Below are 24632 nucleotides of genomic sequence, written 5' to 3'. Positions count from 1 at the left end.
CTTCTAATTTCATGCCGTGATTTTATATGCTTGTGCCATTTTCGCACTGTTGAACCGGGGGATCACTGCGGGCCCTCTTCTCTTTGGGCGACAATCTACATAAATGAGAATTAAATTTCCGAGCGAAAAAGTTTGGCGGTGAACTTTTCTGTTCAGGTTCCCCTTCCTTCGGTGTGTAAAGTAAGGGAGAGAAAAAAAGTTTGCAATTTACGCTGTCAACTTTTATTGCGCGCTGTAAAGTGATAGCAAAAAAAAAACAAGACCAACAAGACAACAACAATCCCAGCCCACGTGGATGGGGCCAGATTTTTAATCAAAAATTTGTCTGCAGTTTCGAATGGATCTGACGGTGGTAGTAAATCCATCCTTTGCGAGGCATGTTTTTCCTTTGTTTGCTCGTTAGATGGTGCAAAGTGCGGGTCGTAAAACTGGATAAGTGGGTTGTAGTATACCTTGCACATGTATGTAGGTTCACAGACTCGTGCAGCCAGTTGACGTCGGTCTTTTTGGCGGATGTAATTGAATCTGCTTGAAGAGTGAAATGATGAGGCAGTTCATAATTCATGATTAACACACGCAAAAACAAATTTTTCTTACATCTAATGTAAGGTTGGATTTATTACCTCCACTGCATATATGATTCATGCTACAAATGTATTGGCAGATCATGCAATGGACTGCACCGTACAAGTTTTCACAGAATGCATATTTTTATATAATATAAAAATTACAAAATTATTTTAAAAACCTTCCGGGGACCATGCTACAGAATCTGTTCATGTCACGAAATATTGCAAATTATACATACTGTTCGGAATACTTTTGAAAGAAATGCACCACCGTTTTGCAGCAGCGTTACTGCAGCTCAAACTGAATTTTTTATTTTTCAATTAATCTGGATTTTCTTATAATAATTTAAATTCACAATTCATAGTTTTACTTCACCTCAGTGCAATAAGTGTTATTTTCCTAAACTGGTTTCATGTTTTGTTCCAATACCAGTCTCTACGATTGTAAATTAATTCTGTTAACCAACTAAACCGAATGCATTCCTTGTATAAATTACTTACAATTCTAGTGAGACGTCTGTCCACGCTTAAAGTCACTAGTTTTATGGATCGTTTTTAAATAAATGCACTTCAAACAAGTTTCAATGTTTAATTCAATTAATATTACAATTAAAACTCGAAGCATACTAAATCCATTCGAAAACCTACACGGTTAGAAAAAAAAAGCACCCAAAAATAAGTTCTTTTCACTCATCTCGGCACTATACCCGAGCAGGAACGAATATCTCGATACCTTAAATTGGTATGGATGGGCCTGACATAATAGGTAAAATACCAAAAAATAATACCAAAAAAATGTTCCCACAATACCATTCCAATACCAAATTATGATAATGCAATACCAAAACAATACCACCCAGGTGTTCTTTTGGTATCCAAATATCAATTTTTGGTATTTACAAAGTATTTTCAATGTAATTTTTTGGTATTATTCTTTGGTATTTTACCTCTTATGTCATGCTGGTCAATACTAAATTTTGGTATCAGATCATAATTAGGTATTCATTAGATATTTTCTCCTTCTCGGGTAGTGCAGGAACCCAATGGTAGGTAAGGCGGGTCAAAGTTATTTTCATTTAATTGTGTGCAATTCGTATGGAATTTTCCACTAGCTTTCAATCCAAAAGTAAGTTAGTTGTACCCAACAGTAGGTAACTATGATTATACTCAACGTTGGGTTCCCACACTTTACTACCCCTGTTGGGTGGTTTTACTCCTCAGTTTTTGACAACATTAGAAGGAGAAAAGGAGACAAACTAGTCAAAAGTAGGTAAAAGTAAACTGGCCGTTGGGTACTTTTTTCTTACAGTGTACTTCTCTCTTCTTTGATTTTGACTATTCATCAATAAGTTTCAATACCTACCAGCTATACATTTTTTTTACGTTAGACCGGTATTTGGCTCAAACCGTGTTCCCAATTTTCTTTACACCCAGCCGGCAACTCTGGTTCCGCTTTTGTCCATGAATTACCGGGAATCTCCACTACTGCAAGGTTGCTCACCCCATGTAAACAACAAGCCGTTAATTGCTCTTTTTGCAATATAAAGCTGATATATGGCTATTATAAAGTATGGAAACCATATGTATTAACCTTATATTGCAAAAAGAGCGATTATCGGACTATTAGCGGGCTACTTGGGACTTACTTGCTTTCCGAAATACGCCTTTATTTGTCTTCACCATGGCTTGCCGGATCTTGCCATCCGCAGCTTTTAAAACCTCTTCAACTATTTCGCGGACCCAGTTCTTCCGCTGTGTATCATCTACTATGAACACCAAATCTCCCAGTTACAAGGGGCTTCGCTCTTCGTACCACTTCGTCCTACGATTGATAATGGGCAGGTACTCCTTGCTCCACCTCTGTCACATCCTATCGGCCAGGTACTGTGACCGCTTATAAACGTTCCTTAGAGTATCTGCCAGCTCGATCTCACCCTCGACCATCTAATCCTCTTCCTTGATAGCCCGCGCAAAAAAAAAAAAAAAGTGATTCGGTGTGATGGCTCGCGGTTTCTTCAGCTTCTTGTGGAAAATATGTCATCGGACGTGACTTGAACATATCCTCCGCCTTGGACAACGTGGTTAGGAGTAATTCATCCGTTAGCTTTCTGCCGTCGTTTAATGCCTTCATAGCTTCCTTAACAGATCTCACCATTCTTTACCAGTTACCGCCCATGTGGGGTGTTCCGGGAGGGATGAAGTACCACTTGATCGTTGGACTTGTGACACGTTCAGTGCATTCCGCACTTACCTTCTGCTTCGCCTTGTACATTGCATTGCTTGCACCCTTGAAGTTGGTTCCGTTGTCCGAAAAGAAATCGTCCGGCGAACCTCGCTTGCAGATGAATGTTCGTATGGCCATCATGCAAGCTTGCGTAGTCACCACCTCGCTCGTACGTCCGACCAGCACTTCTACCGGTCCCAGATAGTCCACTCCCATGTTCACTGTCTCCCGGTTTGCATGACCGTATATTTTTCGTGGTAGCATTTTATAATTATGGTTGTGATTTGATGCCGCTTCGGAAGGGTTATTAGAAATTTCTTATTGAAAGAAACCGATTCCGACAGCGCTAATCTTCCTCCCATACGAACGATTCCGTTGACATCGATGAACGGGTTCAATTTGTAGAGCCAGCTTGACTTGTCCGTAAGGACTGGTGATTAATCTGCACTGTGTTCTCGGCAGGTTCGTAAAGTTTTTGACGTAGGACTACGTATTTATTTTCTATCTGGGGGTCACATTAAAAAACCAAAATTCAGACATGTAACGAAAAATCCCAAACACGGACGTAACGATAAAGTGCAAATCGAACACACGACACATTGCGCATGCTCACATGAGCGAGCTCACTGCTCGGTTGACCGCTCACCATTTCACCAATGAATTGAAGGGAGGAGAAAATCAGCGGTAATAAAAACGCTTGCCAAATCGGTTTCTTCGTCCGAAATCTGGGAGAGTTACGCCAAATGCCATCACCTTAAACTCCAAAGGATCCAGAACAAGATCCCCGCGGAGTAGAAATTCTGAGATCCACCTCCTGGCTGGAATTCAGACATTAGAAGAACGGAGAGTATTCATCCTGGAAAGGTTCAGAGACACCTGTCTGAGATCAAATCATCAGATCATACGTGATCTAGCACGTTAGGTTAACTTATACGCGTAGTTAGGTAGGTTATCACTTTTTTTTAATTCAAATAAAACACCTCCCCAAAGGGGTATTCTGTAAACTAGTTGAAAAACGCAAATATTAAATTAGAATAGCAAATTACACAAAGATGAAGAGCCAGGTAGGCTAATCAATTAAAATGATAAATCAATGTACAACCATAATCAACAGAAATAAACATAATTTTACTACTATGTACTAGGTTTCTTCGTCATTTACTTTCGAGCAACGGACGGATAAGCGTCGAATACGACGTAAATATGAGTGAAACAGCACGCATCGCACCAATACGAAAACGACGACAAATGCACCCACATTGACCGGAGGAAAGCCATCCCGCAATAGGCAGCATGACTGGGTCGCCGTCATCCAGTTGGCATCGACTTGCACTGGTGTGGAAGAGTCAAGTAGCGCTAGTTGTTCTTTCACAACAATCCAATTCAATGCTGGTCGGAGCACGTCTTGGTCTGGTGTGAATGCTGCCATATACTTGCAGCTAGGAACGCTCCGACGAAAAATACTCCAAAAAGGATGAGCCTAATTAGCTATTCTGCTAGTATAAAACAGACTGTAATTCAGTGAACGTAATCAGTTGCAATTCCATTAGCTGTGGGGACAGTCGTCACAACTAATTTGAAAGACCCAGAAAGTGGACGCGCACTACGGAATGATAAGCATCACCAACGGCAACGACATCATTCGAACGTTACACAGCTGAGTTTGACTACAATGATCATCTATCTGCGTAATGCTGCTGCCAGGAAAGCCAACTGAGCACGCTGTCTCTGGAGATACCCAAGCACACCAGTTTGTGCGCATCGATCCAAAATGGCAGTTTCATTTGCGACGAAGATGGTCACTACAACTGTGGTAGGACCCTGAAGGACGCGGACATCGGAGGCTCTCTGAGTAGCTTCACCATCTTCCGGACGTTCCACTGCAGTCGTTCGGTTAGAACATTGATCACCTGTAAAATTTCAACCGCTATGCAATGGTGTAAGCACGCCATCACAAAAGTACCACAATGTAAATCTCTTGGATCCCAAATGGCCTTTTTCAGGGTCATTATGTTTCTACGTTATAGAATTTCTTTTAAGATCTCTAGATGGTGGGTAAAACAGGTTCACAAAATTGAAATATTTTTGAACCATGGAGAGAAATAACAGAAAAGAAGCAGTGTTCAGAAAATCACTGTCGGCTTTGGGTCATTGAGTCTCCGTGAGAGAATTAACTTATGTAAATAATTCAGCTCTAAACCTTCCCGCAGACGTCAATTGGTAGCTCGTTTATGCATTTCGTGTTAGTTCTCCATCCACTGAATCAAATACAACAGCAATATCAACAAATAGCGCCAAAATAAAAGGAGCGCCAAAAGACAACAGCAATTAGTACCTATTCGTTCTGTACCCTCCAACTCCAACAACCATTTCGGTGGAGAAAACAAAATAACGGTCCTTTTCAGGGTCATTATTTGAAAAACAAAAGGCTTTTTTCTGGGCCACCAATCCAAATACAGAAAGAGTTAAGATAATAGATTTTCGAATAATTAAAAGAACTTACACGCTACTAACAACCAACGAGGAAGGAGTCAACATCGAACCAGGAACGGAAATTAGTGCGGATTTATCTCGCTACGAAAACAAGAAAAACCCGGAAAAGGCGGACTCATGTCAACACTGACCACGGACGGTCTACGGAAGGAAATTGCCGGTGAAGCACGGAATGAAATACGAAGCGTTAGAGAAAAACTCCTAGGGATTCCAAAAGAAGCAATTAACGGCGGCGGAAGAGCAGAATATGGTGAGAGCTGTCCAAATTAAATATCAAAATTAAACTAAATACATGCCAAGTTTGAAAATAATATTTTCGAACCTGGAAGTGTTATACATTTGATAACGGTGATGCATACATGCGGGGCTTATTGTGAGTGAAAGTAACCTCGGAATGGGCGTGACTCTCCAGACATTCTGAAATGGGTTGCTGGATCTGTAATAGAGCTATCACCTTCTAACTCCCGGACTAAAGCTGTCAACAATGACCATAAATGCAACATTGTAGAGAGAGTTCTTCCATAATAAAACTGCCGGTTAGTGGGGGTTAGAGTGAATACATGCACACACACACACACACACACACACACACACACACACACACACACACACACACACACACACACACACACACACACACACACACACACACACACACACACACACACACACACACACACACACACACACACACACACACACACACACACACACACACACACACACACACACACACACACACACACACACACACACACACACACACACACACACACACACACACACACACACACACACACACACACACACACACGCATCCATCCGAGATCACCACAGAAGAGGAGCTAAGAAGTGCGTTGAGAGTGCACTGCGATCTGGGAGATGTCCCGATGTCAATCCGCATGAGGAAGGCGTACGGCGGCATGCAAACGGCGGTTATACGGCTTTCGACAGCTGCAGCGAATAAGCTGTTGGAGACGGGCAAGGTCAAGGTTGGCTGGTCATTGTGCTCGCTGAAAGCCACTCCTCGGGTTACCAAGCAATTGGAGCGATGCTTCAAGTGCATGGGATTCGGTCACCAGGCGAGGAACTGCAATGGCCCTGACAGATCTGATCTGTGCAGGAAATGCGGAGAGAAAGGCCATATTGCAAGAGGCTGCACGAAGCATCCGAGGTGTATGCTCTGCAAAAAAGAGGACGGTAACGATCATACGACGGGAGGCTTCAAATGCCTAGCATACAAAAAGGCGATGGCAGGCCAACAGTAATGGAGGTAACCCAAATAAACCTCAATCATTGCGACATTGCTCAGCAACTGTTGTGGCAGTCGACAACAGAAACAAAGTGCGACGTTGCAATCATTGCGGAACCGTATCGAGTCCCTCCCGATAACGGTAACTGGGTTGCGGATAGAGCTGGGATGGCAGCTATACAAGTTATGGGCAGATACCCCATTCAAGAAGTGGTTGCGAGCTCATACGAAGGCTTCGTCATCGCCAAAATCAACGGAATCTTCATGTGTAGTTGTTACGCACCCCCCAGATGGACGATGGAGAAGTTCCACGAGATGCTTGATGGACTTACCGAAGAGCTGGTCGGACGACGACCGGTAGTCATCGGAGGAGACTTCAATGCTTGGGCAGTGGAGTGGGGAAGCAGGTGTTCCAATGCAAGAGGGCACAGTCTGCTGGAAGCTCTGGCAAAACTGGAAGTTATGCTGGCCAATAAAGGCACCAGCAGCACTTTTCGCAGAGATGACCGAGAATCCATTATCGACGTTACTTTCTGCAGTCCGTCGCTGATGGCAAACATGGATTGGAGAGTGTGCGAAGGATATACCCATAGCGACCATCAGGCGATACGATATGGCATCGGTCAACAGAATACTGTGGCAGTACGGAGGACGAGAACTTGTGACCGAAAGTGGAAGACGAAAGCTTTCGACAAGGATTTGTTCGTTGAGGCACTTCGTGCGGACGGGAGTCCTGTAGATCTAAATGCGGACGAGCTGACAGAAACGTTAGTGAGAGCATGTGACACGACCATGCCGAGGAAACTGGAGCCAAATAACAGACGGCGTCCAGTCTACTGGTGGAACGAGGCACTTAGTACTCTCCGCGCTAGTTGTCTCAGAGCCAGAAGACGTGTTCAGAGAGCAAGAACGGAAGCAGACAGAGAGGAACGAAGAGAAGTGTTTCGAGCGGCCAGGGCCGCTTTTAAACGAGTGATTAAGCAGAGCAAGTCGAACTGTTTTAAGGAACTGTGTCGAGACGCTGATGCCAACCCCTGGGGTGACGCATACCGAGTCGTGATGGCGAAGATCAGAGGTCCAACGATGCCCGCTGAAATGTGCCCAGAGAAGCTGAAAGTCATCGTGGAAGGACTTTTCCCGAAGCACGACCCAACAACTTGGCCACCTACACCGTACGGAGAAGGAGAGGGAGATAACGTCGAAATCACCAACGAGGAGCTCGTAGTAGTGGCGAAAGGATTGAAGGTGAAGAAAGCTCCCGGTCCGGATGGAATCCCCAACGTAGCGTTGAAAGCGGCGATCCAGTCATCCCCGGACATGTTCAGGATGGTGCTGCAGAAATGCCTGAACGAGGGTCACTTCCCTGACAGGTGGAAGATACAGAAGCTAGTGTTGCTGCCGAAACCAGGAAAACCGCCGGGGGATCCAGCATCATACAGGCCTATATGCCTGCTGGATACACTCGGAAAACTCTTGGAGAGGATCATCCTAAACAGGCTGACGAAATACACGGAGAGTGAGCACGGATTGTCGGAGAGGCAGTTCGGATTCCGGAAAGGGAGATCGACGGTGGATGCAATTCGGACAGTGGTCGAGAGAGCTGAAAAGGCGTCCAAACAGAAGCGGAGAGGAGATCGATATTGCGCCGTGATAACGATCGACGTCAAGAATGCGTTCAACAGCGCCAGCTGGGAGGCCATCACCGAAGCACTGCATAGAATGAGGGTCCCTGACTACCTGTGCAGGATCCTGAGGAGTTATTTCCAGAACCGGGTTCTGGTCTACGAGACAGACATGGGACAGAGATCGATTAGGATCACAGCGGGAGTTCCACAAGGCTCCATCCTTGGTCCAACGCTCTGGAACGGGATGTACAACGGCGTGCTAACGCTGAAACTGCCCAAAGGAGTTGAGATCGTTGGCTTTGCGGACGACGTCGTCTTGACGGTAACAGGCGAGACGCTGGAAGAGGTGGAAGTGTTGTCAACCGAGGCAATCGACATGATTGGTAACTGGATGAAAGGAGCGAAGCTGCAAATAGCCCACCACAAAACGGAAGTGTTATTGGTCAGTAACTGTAAAGCGGTACAGCGGGCAGAAATCACCGTCGGGGAGCACACCATAGCCTCGAAGCGTGTGTTAAAATACCTGGGAGTGATGATCGATGACCGGCTAAACTTCAACAGCCACGTCGAATATGCCTGTGAGAAGGCTTCGAAGGCCATCAACGCGATAGCTAGAATCATGCCGAACAACGCTGGTCCCAGCAATAGCAAGAGGCGTCTTCTGGCCAGCGTGTCATCATCGATACTGAGATATGGAGGTCCAGCCTGGGTTCCAGCGCTGGAAACGAAGCAGAACCAAAGGAAACTGAGCAGTACGTTCCGGCTCATGGCCATGCGAGTCGTGAGTGCGTACAGAACCATCTCGTCCGAAGCAGTATGCGTTATCGCCGGTATGATCCCTATCGGCATCACCCTGGCGGAGGACAGCGAATGCTACAGGCAGAGAGAAGCCGGAAGAGTACGGAAAGTTGTGAGAGTGGAGTCATTGGCTAAGTGGCAACAGGAGTGGAACACGACGGAGAACGGTAGATGGACACATAGACTAATACCGATTATTTCGACCTGGGTGAACAGAAAACACGGAGAAGTCAATTTCCACCTAACGCAGTTCCTGTCTGGCCACGGCTGCTTCAGGAAATACCTGCATCGGTTCGGACACGCAGCGTGGCAACGTCGGAGTGTGGCAACGTCGATGAAACGCCGGAGCATGTGGTCTTTGACTGTCCAAGGTTCGAGGCAGTGCGAACGGAGATGCCCGTCCTTAACGTGGAGAATGTCGTTGATGAAATGTGTCGAGAGGAGGACTCTTGGAATGCCGTCAGCAGGGCAGTCACACAGATTATGTCAGAGCTGCAGCGTAAATGGAGAGAAGAGCAGCGATCTAGCAACGCCAGCTAGCGCTGAGAGTACGACAAGTGCATGAGCACAGCCACCCCCCGAAGTAGTCGCTTCACAGTGGTCCCGGGGGGATCCAGGCAGAGGAGAGAGTAAGGAATGGGTTTTAGTGGAGCTGCACTAGGCAATTAGTGGATACCACACCGTGCCACCTTCACTACAGGCCAGGCTTCTTGAAGCTTTCCTAAACCTTACTATAAAAAAAAAAAAAAAAAAAAAAAACACGCATCCATTCCATTCGTGGAATAGTTCTATGATTTAAGCTACCATTCGTCTATGTTAAAAAAAAACACACACACACACACACGCACACACACACACACACGCACACACACACACACACACACACACACACACACACACTGCGTTATCGCCGGTATGATCCCAATCGGCATCACCTTGGCGGAGGACTACGAGTGCTATATGACGAGAGAAACCAGAGGAGTACGAAAAATGGTGAGAACGGAGTCGATGGCTAAGTGGCAGCAGGAGTGGGATGCAGCAGAGAACGGTAGATGGACACACAGGCTAATACCGACTCTTTCGACCTGGGTGAACAGGAAGCATGGAGAAGTCAACTTCCACTTGACGCAGTTCCTGTCTGGTCATGGCTGCTTCAGGAAGTACCTGCATCGGTTCGGACACACAACGTCACCCTTCTGTCCGGAGTGTGGGAATGTGGAAGAATCACCAGAGCACGTGGTCTTCGAATGTCCTAGATTTGATGATGTGCGAGAGGATATGCTCGCCCTTAGCACGGAGAATGTCGTCGAAGAAATGTGTCGAGAGGAGGGCACCTTTAACGCCGTCAGCAGAGCAGTAACGCAGATCATGTCAGCGCTGCAGCGAAAATGGCGGGAAGACCAACTAGAAAGTAGTAATGTGCTCACACAAGTGCGAACTGAAAGCCGAAGCCGGGAGAACTCTCCGTCAGAGTAGGCTGTATCCACCACCAGGGATAACCGAGTAGAACGTGACGCTGGGAGATAAATGGCTCACAAATTGGAGAGACGATCAGCGAACTGGAAGCGCCAATTAGCTGAGGTAAAGTGAGGTGCGTAATGCACGGCCCCCTCCGAAGTAATACGACAAGTGGTTCCGGGGGAAAAGGGCAAGGCGTCTAAGGAGGTTTTAGTGCGGTAAGAATCCCACACACCGTGTCACCGCGACTGTGCGCCCAGTCGTCAAGCGGTGGCACGATGGCCTTTTTGAAGGTTTCCCCCTTGCCAAAAAAAAAAAAAAAAAAAAAAAAACACACACACACACACACACACACACACACACACACACACACACACACACACACACACACACACACACACACACACACACACACACACACACACACACACACACACACACACACACACACACACACACACACACAGTGTGCGAGGAGTACACCCATAGTGACCATCAGGCGATCCGGTACAGTATCGGCGAACGGACACCGGTGGAAATGCGAGGTCGAAAGTAAGCGAGCGGAAGTGGAAGACGAAGGCATTCAATAAGGATCTCTTCATCGAAGCTCTAAGGGTAGACAACAGCGTCCCGGGCCTAAGCGCGAACGAGTTGACCGAATCATTAGCAAGGGCATGTGACACAACTATGCCGAGAAAACTGGAGCCAACGAACAGGCGGCGTCCAGCCTACTGGTGGAACGAGGAAATTAGCACCCTCCGTGCTACTTGTCTTCTAGCCAGAAGGCGTGCTCAGAGAGCAAGAACAGAAGCAAAAAGAGAGGAGCGCAGGGTGGTGTTCCGAGAGGCCAGGGCTGCACTGAAACGAAATATAAAGCTGAGCAAGTCAAATAGTTTCAAGGAGTTGTGCCGCGATGCCGATGCCAACCCCTGGGGCAACGCATACCGAGTTGCGATGGCGAAGATCAGAGGCCCAACGATGCCGGTTGAAATGTGTCACAACAAGCTGAAAGTCATCGTGGAGGGACTTTTCCCACAGCATGACCCAACGAACTGGCCACCTACACCATATGGCGAGGTAGATGAAAACAACGTTGAACAAGTCTCCAACGAGGAACTCATAGCAGCAGCGAAAGGGTTGAAAGCGAATAAAGCTCCCGGCCCGGATGGAATTCCCAACGTGGCGTTGAAGGCGGCGATCCAGACGTTCCCGGACATGTTCAGGATGGTGCTGCAGAAATGTCTGGACGAGGGTCAGTTCCCTGATAGGTGGAAGGTACAAAAGCTTGTGCTGTTGCCGAAGCCCGGAAAACCGCCGGGGGATCCTGCTTCGTATAGGCCAATATGCTTGCTGGATACTGTAGGAAAGCTCTTGGAGAGGATCATCCTCAACAGGCTGACGAAATGCACGGAGAGTGAACACGGATTGTCGGAGAGACAGTTTGGATTCCGGAAAGGGAGATCGACGGTGGATGCAATTTGGACAGTGATTGACAGAGCCGAGAAAGCTTCCAAACAGAAGCGGAGAGGAAATCGATACTGCGCCGTGATTACAATTGATGTGAAGAATGCATTCAATAGCGCCAGCTGGGAGGCCATCGCCAAGTCGCTCCATAGAATGAGGGTTCCAGACTACCTCTGCAGGATTCTAAGTAGTTACTTCCAGAACCGGGTCCTGGTCTACGTGACAGACACGGGGCAGAAATCGCTTAGAATCACGGCGGGGGTTCCCCAAGGCTCCATTCTAGGTCCCACGCTGTGGAACGGAATGTACAATGGCGTGCTTACGCTCAAGCTGCCCAAAGGAGTTGAGATCGTTGGCTTTGCGGACGATGTCGTCTTGACGGTAACCGGTGAGACGCTGGAAGAAGTGGAAATGTTGGCGGCCGAGGCGATAGATCCGATTGGTAACTGGATGCAAGGAGCGAAGCTGCAGATAGCCCACCACAAAACAGAAGTGATGTTGGTCAGTAACTGCAAAGCAATGCAGCGGGCAGAAATTACCGTTGGAGAGCACACCATTGCTTCGAAGCGCATGCTAAAGTATCTGGGAGTGATGATCGACGACCGGCTAAACTTTAATAGCCACATCGAATATGCTTGCGAGAAGGCGACGAAGGTCATCAACGCAATAGCCAGAATCATGCCGAACAATTCTGGTCCAAGCAGCAGCAAGAGACGTCTTCTGGCTAGTGTGTCCTCATCAATACTAAGGTACGGAGGTCCAGCCTGGATTGAAGCGCTGAAAACGAAGCAGAACCAAAGGAAATTGAGCAGTACGTTCCGGCTCATGGCCATGCGAGTCGTGAGTGCGTACAGAACCATTTCGATTGAGGCAGTATGCGTTATCGCCGGTATGATCCCAATCGGCATCACCTTGGCGGAGGACTACGAGTGCTATATGATGAGAGAAACCAGAGGAGTACGAAAAATGGTGAGAACGGAGTCGATGGCTAAGTGGCAGCAGGAGTGGGATGCAGCAGAGAACGGTAGATGGACACACAGGCTAATACCGACTCTTTCGACATGGGTGAACAGGAAGCATGGAGAAGTCAACTTCCACTTGACGCAGTTCCTGTCTGGTCATGGCTGCTTCAGGAAGTACCTGCATCGGTTCGGACACACAACGTCACCCTTCTGTCCGGAGTGTGGGAATGTGGAAGAATCACCAGAGCACGTGGTCTTCGAATGTCCTAGATTTGATGATGTGCGAGAGGATATGCTCGCCCTTAGCACGGAGAATGTCGTCGAAGAAATGTGTCGAGAGGAGGGCACCTTTAACGCCGTCAGCAGAGCAGTAACGCAGATCATGTCAGCGCTGCAGCGAAAATGGCGGGAAGACCAACTAGAAAGTAGAAATGTGCTCACACAAGTGCGAACTGAAAGCCGAAGCCGGGAGAACTCTCCGTCAGAGTAGGCTGTATTCACCACCAGGGATAACCGAGTAGAACGTGACGCTGGGAGCTAAATGGCTCACAAATTGAGGTGCGTAATGCACGGCCCCCTCCGAAGTAATACGACAAGTGGTTCCGGGGGAAAAGGGCAAGGCGTCTAAGGAGGTTTTAGTGCGGTAAGAATCCCACACACCGTGTCACCGCGACTGTGCGCCCAGTCGTCAAGCGGTGGCACGATGGCCTTTTTGAAGGTTTCCTCCTTGCCAAAAAAAAAAAAAAAAAAAAAAAACACACACACACACACACACACACACACACACACACACACACACACACACACACACACACACACACACACACACACACACACATCCATTCCATTCGTGGAATAGTTCTATGATTTAAGCTACCATTCGTCTATGTTATTTTTTATGGGGGAACATACATCCAATCGTTAGTGGATGTCAGTTCTAAAATTTCACTGATTCGGAAAGCAACGAATTGCTTGTATTTGTGCTGATTTGACCGGATCCAGCTCAGCACCGTTAGCGAATCAGTGAACAGAACGAATTTGGAAATGGGAAGTGAATTGTTTAATATTACCGTTTACAGCATCCTTACATCTCCGTCGATAAAGTACAGCTCTGAAGTAGACAGCATTACCGTGTAGCGTGAATGCTTGCATCAGAAAAAACATGCATCTCCAGAGAGTGGATGGGCGATTGGCGAGCGTTTTTTAAGTAACAGCGAGGTATATGTATGTCTTCCACCTTCGGCAATAGACCCGTCCAGCGTTCCCACTTATGAAGGCTTTCGTCGTCTACTTCGTCATCCCATTCGCAATCTGTTCGCCACAGATCTTGCACCACCTTTTTTTCGTGGATTGTGATCGGTGTGAGCAAGCCTAACGGATCGAAAAATCCCATCACGCAGCTCAGAATTATTCTCTTGGTAGGACATCCAGTTGCTAATCTCAAAACCCCTCTTCGAGTGAACATATCTCACCTCCGTCGCTCTAGTGATGGCCTTTTCGATTGTATCGACGCTGTCGAAGTAGTCGTCGACGTAGTGCTTCTCTATTATCGCTACTGCTGCTTCTGGAAATTGGGTGGAAAACTCGATGGCATTCTGATTTTTCACAAACTGCGCTTGGCACGGTTTTTTTTTTTTTTTTTTTTATTATAGTCACTATAACACTCTTGGGTCATTCGTGACTTGTCCGGGGGTGAGATTTGAACTCGTGACTTTGGCGTGAGAGGTATGGATGTTGACCACTACGCCGGGGTCGCCCCTCGCTTGGCACGGTGAGCATTTGGATCAAAACGTCACTACATCCATTGTGAACCCGCTTGGAGATTCGTTTGATGAATTTTGGAACACAAACATCTGTGTTTTCTTATCTGCCGCCCATATCAGTAGCTGATGATACATCTCACGAATATCTCCGCCGAATCCGATGGGTCGCTCCCGAAAACGATTGAGAACACCCGGTAGTGGAGTGGCATGTCTGGACCTGTGAGCAACTGGGAATTCAAAAAGATACCATTTACCGTTGCCGCTTCGTCTCATACCATACAACACTCGCCGACGCCGACGTTACATCGCATCTTGAATCGGCAAGCTGCGTTTCCGTCGTCATTCAGGCAGATTTTACACAGCTTGCTTTTGTCAACGACCTTCAGTCTTGACAAAACCGCAGCCGGTGATCTGTGCGCTAGCACACTTTGCAAGGCTTCAGACTCTCGGGCAGTGATGCAAAATATCATGACACTCACGTGACATTCGTCTACGCATCAACCGACTATCGCTGACAGAACGTTTTGTCTCGCAGTGAGAGGTAGAGCCTTGGCAAACAACTATCACCAATAATGGTCGTTACTCACAAGCAAAACGTTACACTCGCTGCTGATGATGAAAAGCACAACGAAAACAGTGAATACTTCTGCAGAGAAAAAGCGGAACGACAGAAGAAAATGAAAACAATGCCTACGCATTCCAAGTTCGTCTCGGCAGGCACGACTGTGTGAGTTACAAACAAAGCAGGCAACATTAAACGGAAGCTGTTGGGCTCACTCACCAACACACTCACATAAACAAGCAAAGCAGCAACTGCTTCAAAACGAGCACAGATGAGTGTCGTGATTGTCGAGAATGACCAGATCGGTGATGGATCACAACCGAAGACGACATTCACCAGTTGATTTTTACTTCTTTCGTCAACTTGATGGATGGTCATGGAGAGAGCTTCGACGAGCACATTGATAGGAATGTATAAAGCGTTACTACCATCAGCTGTTTGACGATCGTGATTGTGATAGGTCGCAACTCTGCTCTCGGGTGCAGTGGTGCTAACTGGGTTGCTTTCTCTCGAGTTTCCTGTCACGTTGTGGCTATACATTGCTCCTTTCTCCTATACCAGCTTTTCCGGAACGACTTTTCTTGGCTTCCCCTTTTACTTAGACGTAGGTATTGTCTTAACATGCTTCCGATACAATTCTCGAGAGAAAATCAGTAAATATCGTCAAGGTGGCCTTCTTCTTTTTGGTTTTGAAGCGCAATTATTCGCGTTTATCAGATGAAGGAAGTTTGTCCACCAGAGTCTGTACCAGCAACGGATTCACGAGATGCTGTTTCAGATCCGCCGCTTCAAGGTGGTCACAAAGCTGCTCTACTATATTTCCGAAAGGAATAAACCTTCCCAATTTCTCGGCTTTTGGAAGATCCAACTGCTTCACCTTCTCTAGGTGGTAATGTAACAGTTGTTCGGAACGACTATAGAGTTGTTGCAGCTTGTATATAACTGGTACGGATTTCGGTAGCAGCAACTATCCCCGAACGCTCTCTAATGCTAGCGCTTTAAGGCTCTCTTGTTGACGAACAAGATTTTCGATTTCGTTGTATCCACATGCTTCGTTCGACGCTTCGCAGTTACGAACAGAGGCCGTTTCTCTGGTTTCCCAGTGAATATGAGAATTTTCCCAGAGATTCCGTTCCGCGCAGCCAGTTATGGCTTCGTGGGTCCAACGGATTTTCGCCCCAGCCCGTGTAGTTCTACTTTCTTCTTAACTTACCTTTTCTTCGTTATTTTTTGCGGATTCACTTCTTCCTCTGATTCCTCCTCAGATGCGTCGTTTGTTTCCTCGGATTCCTCATTTTCCTTTTCATAAAATCCGTCATCTACAGAATCAGATTCTTCTTCCCCGCTTTCTTTTTCGCTGTCGTCATTTTCCGAATCCACAGGCTTTGCTTCCATTTTTCCACTTATTGTAATCTTTGTCGGCTTTAATCCGTTTTGGTTCTTCTCCTGCGCTAGCTTGTTGCCTTTCGAATGTTCTTCCAGTGAATTGTATGGGCAATTGTTTACGCAAGGGGAGGGGGTGGTCAAGAATAAAAAAAAAAAACTGTCTACGTAGTTAATGAACAGCCCGTTTGCCCCAACAGACGTTCCATCTCCAACTTTTTCTTCTTCGCTCTTTGCTTAGCTTTTCTCAAAAAGGGAACCGGACTGCCGATTGGACTTGACACTACACTTGTCGGAGCTCTCGCTCGTTATGAGCATCTTTTTGGAAGATTTCCCTTTCTTTTTTGGATCTTCCAGTTGCTTTGCCTGCTTTTTTTCAACCTTCTGGCACTTCTCCGTCGGAAAGAACCACTTCTTCTGATCCCGAATATTGCTCTCCTGCACACCTACACACCGGTAGTGGAATCATTCGTTGCAGCCATCGCAGCAATCATCCCTTCATTTGTCTCAGAAGTTGCTGAGCAGGCAGCGCAGGGAGTCATTGAACTGTCATTTTTTAGAATGTTCGAAATACTTTTAAAAGAAATGCATCACCGTTTTGTAGAGGCGTTAATGCAGCTCAAACTGCATTTTTTTTTTTTAAATTATTCAATTAATCTGGATTTCCTTATAATAATTTCAATTCACCTCCGTACAATTAATATTATTTTTCTACACTGGTTTCCTGTTTTGTTCCAACACCAGCGTCTACAATTGTTTATAAATTCTGTTAAGCAACTAAACTGAATGCGTTCCTTGTATAAATTACTTACAATTCTAGTGAGACGTCTGTCCATGCTTATAGTCACTAGTTTCATGGATCGTTTTTAAATAAATGCACTTCAAACAAGTTTCAATGTTTAATTCACTTAATATTACAAAGAAAACTCGAAACATGCTCAATCTATCTACCAGGATAAACTCTCTCTGGAATATAGCTTGATCTAACACTGGAATATAGCTTGATATACACGGTAGAGGACATAGCTTGATCGGAATCGAGCACAGACATAAACAAAATCCCATTAACACACGTGTATCATCTTCGGCGTTACTTCGTGAAGCAGCTTGCCAACAATTTGGTCGTTTGGCATGAAAAGAAGACATTTATATCATTATTGATTTCCATTTCTGACATAGCGCTATCATTCGGCTTGTTGATCGCTTGTCATTTTGTCATTTGGTGCTATTTTTGATTCCTTGCCAGCCATACATTTTTTTTACGCCAAACCGGTATTTGGCCTAAGCCGTGTTCCCAGTTTTCTTTGCACATACTTTTTATGCAAATCTGTAATAGAATCTTACATTTTCCGGTTGGGTGCAGCAAAGAGATTAATAACTCAACGATTGATGTAGGCACACAAAGCCTTTCAATCGGAAAACATTTTTTTTTTGTAAAGGCAATAAAGGGTTTCATGAACTCAGTGCAAACTGAGTTGCCCGATTTAAGTTAAGAGTAGCAGAACATATACCTGAAAAACACCCATATAAGAATAATATGTCATGCCTTACGTCCATAATGCCTAATGTCCATTAAACATACGTAAGTCTCTAACGTTTTGTACATGCATGGATTTATCCGTATTCTTTTTTTCTTATCAATATCACCAGACTGGAACTAGATTTCATAGTTGAATAAGTAATAACGAAAGCTCACCTTTACCAATTTATCATTCTAATCCTATTACCTTTTATGCGAGTGATACAATCAAATTCCCCCAGTTAGACTTCAATCACCTGGGATTGGCATAACTTTCATCCCTGATGATACTTCCATTTATGGACCCCTCCAGAAGCGCCTTCCAATGAGGTAGATAAAATTCAATTTGTCGTAATCGTCTCACCAGGCAGGATTACGGAGGGATTAAAAGATCTTTCGCTTGTCCACAAGAGTTGTCCACACGACCGTCGTCGGTTTGACTTTCATCTCTTTTTATCTCTCCGTTTGCCATGTCGGTGCGCTTTCCATTGACTGTGAAAAGTCACAGAATATTGTCGGTGTGTGTCAGGGCAGAGGGAATGAAAAGAAAACTCGAAAGTGCACAATCGACATTTTTTACCGTCCGACTGGAGGAAATGATTTTGAATTCTACGCAAGAAGAGAATACGATTGACAGACAAGCTCCTTGTCCGTTTCGGGACAAGGACAATTTCTATCCATCATCGGTTATTGCACGGGGAGTTTCAGGATAGAGTCAAATTCAAGAAAATTCATCCGTCTCAGATAACTGAAACAACAACTTTGTCTTCCATTTCAGATACACGTTTTGTGGGACTACTGATTGCTTCGAGTCAAAGGTGAGCTGTCTATATAATATGCAATTAATATTCTTCTTCGAATCCAGTCCCGATTATACCGAACTTGAATAGTTTGCCCCAGAAGAACCTTATTTGATTAAAATTTCCATCTTACTCTTCAGCTTGAGCCTGTTGTTGCTTCCTTTCAAACCCATCTCACGATCAACGGCTAACTTTTGCTCTTATTCACATCGAAGCAATTATTTCGCAGACGAAACAGATCCAACCTCTCACTAACAGTGAAGCATCTCGCATCAAACATCATCTGCAGCAATCTTTCATGCTGATACTGTGATGAAAAATTTATTCGAATTAAAATTCATAACTTTCACGTCGATGCTCTCCGGTATGGCTTTGCTACTACGCGTTGTCGGTTGGTCTGCCAGATTTAATAATATTTGCTTCTGATGGTACTCCCGCCACCACGTATCTATTGAAGCTTATTTCAAAGCGAAATTCTTCCGGACCCCACCGGCTGGCTGCTGTCGGTGAACGTGATTTGTATGCCTAGTGAGGCACAGCCAAGCAAGACGTGATTCGTCGGAATTTGTCAATGTCAGTCGAATCAGTGCATGAACGTCAGGATGAAGGAGTCTTATGGAATTGGCATGAATGGGAATATTGCGAAATGATTTATTCTTCGTTTTGGGTTTGCTTTGCCGGGTGTTTCTACCAGGTGAAAATTGTCGATGAAAGATTATGTTTGTCCATTGTATGCAACAGAAAATGATTCTCACATTTCCGCATCATTCATACCCCCTTACAATTCCTCAAACGTAATCAGTCTGGACCACATCCGCTCTCCTGATCATTTCATCACTTCCATTTCGAGCAGCACACAACAGTTGGTGCTAATTTTTCTCAAAACATTGGCGCTATTATTTGCTGGCGGAAATCCGCAAACCTCTCACCGGAATCCAAATGAGGACCAAGCACAAAACCCTACAAGCTGACAACAAGAATAATGGTGCAAATGTACGATGAAATTTCACGAATATATACGGAAAAAAAATATTTGCACACACATTCAACAGGATAACGATGATAATGCCCAGCCCCGAAAGAAAGCCACGCCAGGGATGAAGAGATATGCAGCACAGCGGGGGCCTTCCTTAGCTCAGTCGGTAAAGGCGCAGCTAGAAAGCAAGACCATGCTGGAGGCGGCTGGGTTCGATTCCCGGGATTTTTCGGGTTGAACAATTTCTCGACTTCCCTGGGCGTAGAGTATGATTGGTACTTGCCACACGATAAACGGCTAAGAAAGCTCTCAATTATTAACTGTGGAAGTGTTCAAATAACAGTTGAGGGCCGGCGTAAAGTCTCATTAGGACCGTATAAAAGTCACAGAAGAAGAAGAAGCAGCACAGTGGTAGAGATAAGTTTTCCGTGGAAAAATTATTCGGGGAGGGTACGGATTCTTCTGAGTGTGGCGACGCGACGGAAGGAGCCAGTGATGAGGTGAGCAAAGAAGGAAAAAATTGAATTTATCTTTCCTCTGTTGGTTGTTGCGCTTCGGGCGATGTTCGTTGAGCTACTGCATGGTTTCGGCAGGCAAATACGGCGAGGATTATGCCTGTATACACCTACTTCCAAAGGCGCGTTGATGATACTATCTCTCTGGGTTTCCTCCTTCTGATAGAATGTTATAAGAGAGGAGCTGCTCGAAAATTTCTATGCGGTTTGGTGCGGATGTGTCCGACTGTTGAAATAGGTGTTCGTTACTGGCAAGCTGAAAAGTTTATCTTCTGAATCTTTTTTTTTCCGAACAACACTGCGAGTGTACATTTTTAATCATATTAGATTTAAGATGGTTCTGTGTTAAAGCATTGCCTCTTTGCTTGAAACTGTTCCAATGAGTGATGGAGATGCTCAGAAGCTTCTACGTGAGTTGCATTGTGATGATTTCGGATTGTTTGACAAAAAACCCAAAATTTGACAGCATCTTTCCTAAGCTCGTATAAAACCTAGTACTCACATATTTGGCGTTCTTAACCTTTGTGTACTCAAGTTTTTCGCCTAAAGAATTTATACGGTTCCCATTGTTTCATGTCTTGACTGATTTTGATGATGTAACTTCTAAGATAAGGGGCTTCTTAATTTTTGATTTTGTAACGGTTGTTCATCAATTTTACTGACTTTATAAAATATTTAAAAAAAAATCATGGCGTCAAAACTATTTTCTAAAAAATGGTTTGCCGCCAATAAATCTTCTAATTATTCTAAACTTGTACTAACAGTTCACACAACCTTCAGAAAACCGAACACAAGAAGCAATTTCCGATCGATTGAAAGTTTTTGTTTTTTTGTTTTTTTAATTATAGTCACTTTAACGCTCTTGGGTCATTCGTGACTTGTCTGGGGTGAGAATTGAAATCGTGACTTTGACGTGAGGGGAATGGATTCTAACCACCGGCGATTAAAAGTTGTTTCATCAAAATCTATCAAGAATTGATGAAATGGAAGCAATATCAAATTTAAGCAGGCGATGAAGCTAGAGTACGGAAAGTCGTCACCTGGAATGCTTGCTCTGTAAGAGCAAAAGAGATTGAGCTTGCCGACTTCCTCCGCAAGCACAGCATCGACGTGGGCCTTCTAACCGAGACCCATCTAAAGTCCGGCGACAGCTTCTGGTTGCCTGACCACAACATTATCCGGCTTGATCGCACCAGCTCCAGGGGGGGGGTGGTGTTGCCGTCGTCGTCAAGAAAGGAATAAAATACCACACTCTGTCCCATATCCGCACCTCTATCATCGAGGCCCTTGGTGTGGAGGTGGAGTCGTCGACTGGATACGTCCAGTATATCGCCGTCTACTGCCCTCGACAGTGTGCCGCCAGCAGTGGACTAGCGGCCAAATTTAAGAAGGACCTGTCCACCATCACCCGTACCGGTTCCCGCTTCGTTGTTGGAGGAGATCTGAATGCTCGTCATGAGGCATGGCGGAACTACCAGCAGAACCAGAACGGTCGTCTGCTGTTCGACCATTCGCAGCATGGGCTGTACTCCGTTTGGTTCTCGGACGAGCCAACATTCATCTCACCGGCAGGCAACCCATCGACGCTAGACCTGTTTCTTTCAAATACCGGCTTGTCCAAGCCGGTAGCCTTAAACGAACTCAGCTCCGACCATCAACCGGTGGTGGCTGAACTGGGATACAACGTAGCTGCTGCTCCAAGCCTGCGCAAGGACTACCATCGCGTAAACTGGGCCCAGTTTGGACGCGTGGTAGACAGGCACATCATCGACAACCCGCCGCTTGACTCCGTGGAGGACATCGCCGAGCGTTGGAAGTACTCCACCAAGCCATAACCGTGGCTGACGAGGCGTGCGTCCGACGAGTTCCTGTGAGGGGTAAGTTTATTGCCATTGATTCCCACACCCAACTCTTAATTCGCCTGAGAAATGTTCGTAGACGCCAGTTTCAGAGGACTGGAGATCTAGCGAGGAAACGTGAAATGGCCAATCTGAACAAGGAGATTGCTTCCAGAATGGTCTCACTCCGGAACGAAAGTTTCGGGCGGCTTGTCCAGAATCTGGACGACCGCTCCAGACCATTCTGGAAAGTTGCCAAGGTCTTAAAGACGCACCCTAAACCCATTCCGCCACTAAAAGATGAAAATGATGACGATCGGCTCATAATCACCCCTCAGGAGAAAGCAAATGCGATTGGTGAGCATATTGCCAAATCGCACTTGCTTGGCTCCAACATCCAAAGTCCGCTCGAAGTTCAGGTTGAGCAATGCGTACTCAACCTTGATTCCTCCCCTTGTGCCATCCCTCCGGAGGATAGAATCACAGTGGAACAGATTTGCTCAGCGCTGAAATGCACCAAAAACATGAAGGCCCCCGGGTTTGACGGAATATTCAACCTAGTGTTGAAAAATCTCAGCATGAAGGTTCACTCTCTGCTGGCTGCTGTCTTCAACAGATGCTTGGAACTGCACTACTTTCCAAGTATCTGGAAGACAGCGAAAATCATACCTATCCGCAAACCCGGGAAGGACCCAACGCTAGCTTCAAGCTACAGACCAATCAGCCTCCTTTCAGCGCTGAGCAAATTGTTCGAGAAACTCATTCTCAATTGTTTGCTCAAGTTTGTCGAGGAAAATAACATTCTCCTTCCGGAACAGTTTGGGTTCAGAAAGGGGCACTCCACCAATCACCAGCTAGTGCGGGTGATGAATAACATCCGAAGTAACAAAGCTGTATCCAAGTCCACAGCCATGGCATTGTTAGACGTTGAGAAAGCGTTTGATATTGTCTGGCACAATGGGCTTGTATACAAGCTTTGTAACTTCAACTTTCCATTACATCTGGTTAAAATCACCCGTAGCTACCTCCAGCAAAGGTCGTTTAAGGTATCGTTGAATGGTTGTCTTTCCGACACGTTTTCCATCCCAGCAGGAGTCCCGCAAGGCAGTCTGCTGGGCCCCTTGCTTTACAGCATTTACACTTCCGATATTCCTCCCCTCGGAGACGGTTGCATGTTTTTCCTGTTCGCAGATGATACCGCAATAGCCGTCAAAGGACGGATGCCTCGCGAAATAACGAACAAACTTCAACGATGCCTTAACGATGCCTTAACGCCTTTGCTGATTATGCCACCACGTGGAAAATCAAAATCAATGCTTCCAAAACACAAACAATCATGTTCCTCCATCGACAATCACCTAAACTAAAACCGGCTCCCTCTTGTACTGTAATCATGGATGGCACAAGGGTTGAGTGGTCCGCCGAAGTAACCTATCTCGGGATGTTGTTTGACGAAAAGCTCCTATTCCGCTCGCATGTGGAGAAAACCGTAGTCAAGTGTTCCGCCTTGGTTAGGAGTCTGTATCCGCTGATTTGCCGCAGATCCCGCCTCTCAAGGGTGAACAAACTGGCCGTCTACAAACAAATCGTAGCACCTGCGATCCTCTACGCAGCTCCGGTGTGGGAATCATGTGCACAGACTCACAGGAACAAAATTCAGGTCGCTCAGAATAGAGTGCTGAGGATGGTTCTTGATCGTCCTTTCGACACTAGAATAACAAATTTACATGAAGAGGCAGGCATTGCCAAAATAGATTCCAAAATTAACGAAATTAAGACTAAATTTGCACAAAAATGTAATTTATCAGAACATGCTTTGATAAGCAATTTGTATATAGTAGGTTAGGTGTATATAGTAGTTGTAGGTTAGTTGTAGTTGTAAATAGTAGTTATAAGTAGACTCCTTTTTCCAATTCAAATCATACCAATCCCACCAAGGTGGTCATACTTTAAAATAGGCCTGATAGGACTAGAAACTGTAAATAATAATTAAAATCTCACTGTACTAAAGTTGAAAAGACGCATCTGTGTCACTTGAAAAAAAAAAAAAAAAAAAAAAAAAAAAAAAAAAAAAAAATTCATACATGTAAACCACACAAACACAAGAAATAAAGATCATTTAACTAACTAAACTAACTAGAGTACGGAAAGATTAATTTTGAGCTGTCTACGGCATAGCTTTTGGGGATGGCTTGCAGTCAAAGTCCCCTCCAAAATAGTCTCCAATCAAAAATTTACGCTTTGGGATTTCAGTTTTTTACGTAGAGCTCGACGACGTACGAATGCTCGACGAAAAGTACGTTCGATTAAGCTATATTTCACTTCTGTTATGACTCAAATTTATGTCAAAATTGACGCTCGTATATGTCACTCTCAGAGCACCTAAATTTACATGATTTTTTCTTAGTGTGTACGTCTTTGTGTCGCTTAT

The 24632-nt window shown here is 45.5% G+C and overlaps 1 long non-coding RNA gene across 1 annotated transcript in view; it reads left to right on the top strand.

Annotated features, from left to right (window-relative positions):
* Nucleotides 1-18927, top strand: part of LOC135698025 (uncharacterized) — a 132685-nt gene extending 113758 nt beyond the window's left edge. The window contains exon 3 of the long non-coding RNA XR_010517456.1: nt 18851-18927. This is a non-coding gene — a long non-coding RNA (uncharacterized LOC135698025). The remainder of the gene's footprint in view (nt 1-18850) is intronic.
* Nucleotides 18928-24632: the final 5705 nt, after the last annotated feature.

This window comes from Ochlerotatus camptorhynchus, unplaced genomic scaffold, assembly GCF_037179485.1.
Source record: "Ochlerotatus camptorhynchus isolate MF236.1 unplaced genomic scaffold, CSIRO-AGI_Acam_v1.1 ptg000081l, whole genome shotgun sequence".
Taxonomy (NCBI): domain Eukaryota; kingdom Metazoa; phylum Arthropoda; class Insecta; order Diptera; family Culicidae; genus Ochlerotatus; species Ochlerotatus camptorhynchus.
Note: the sequence above shows the minus strand (reverse complement) of the source record. Positions and strands in the feature narration are given on the sequence as shown.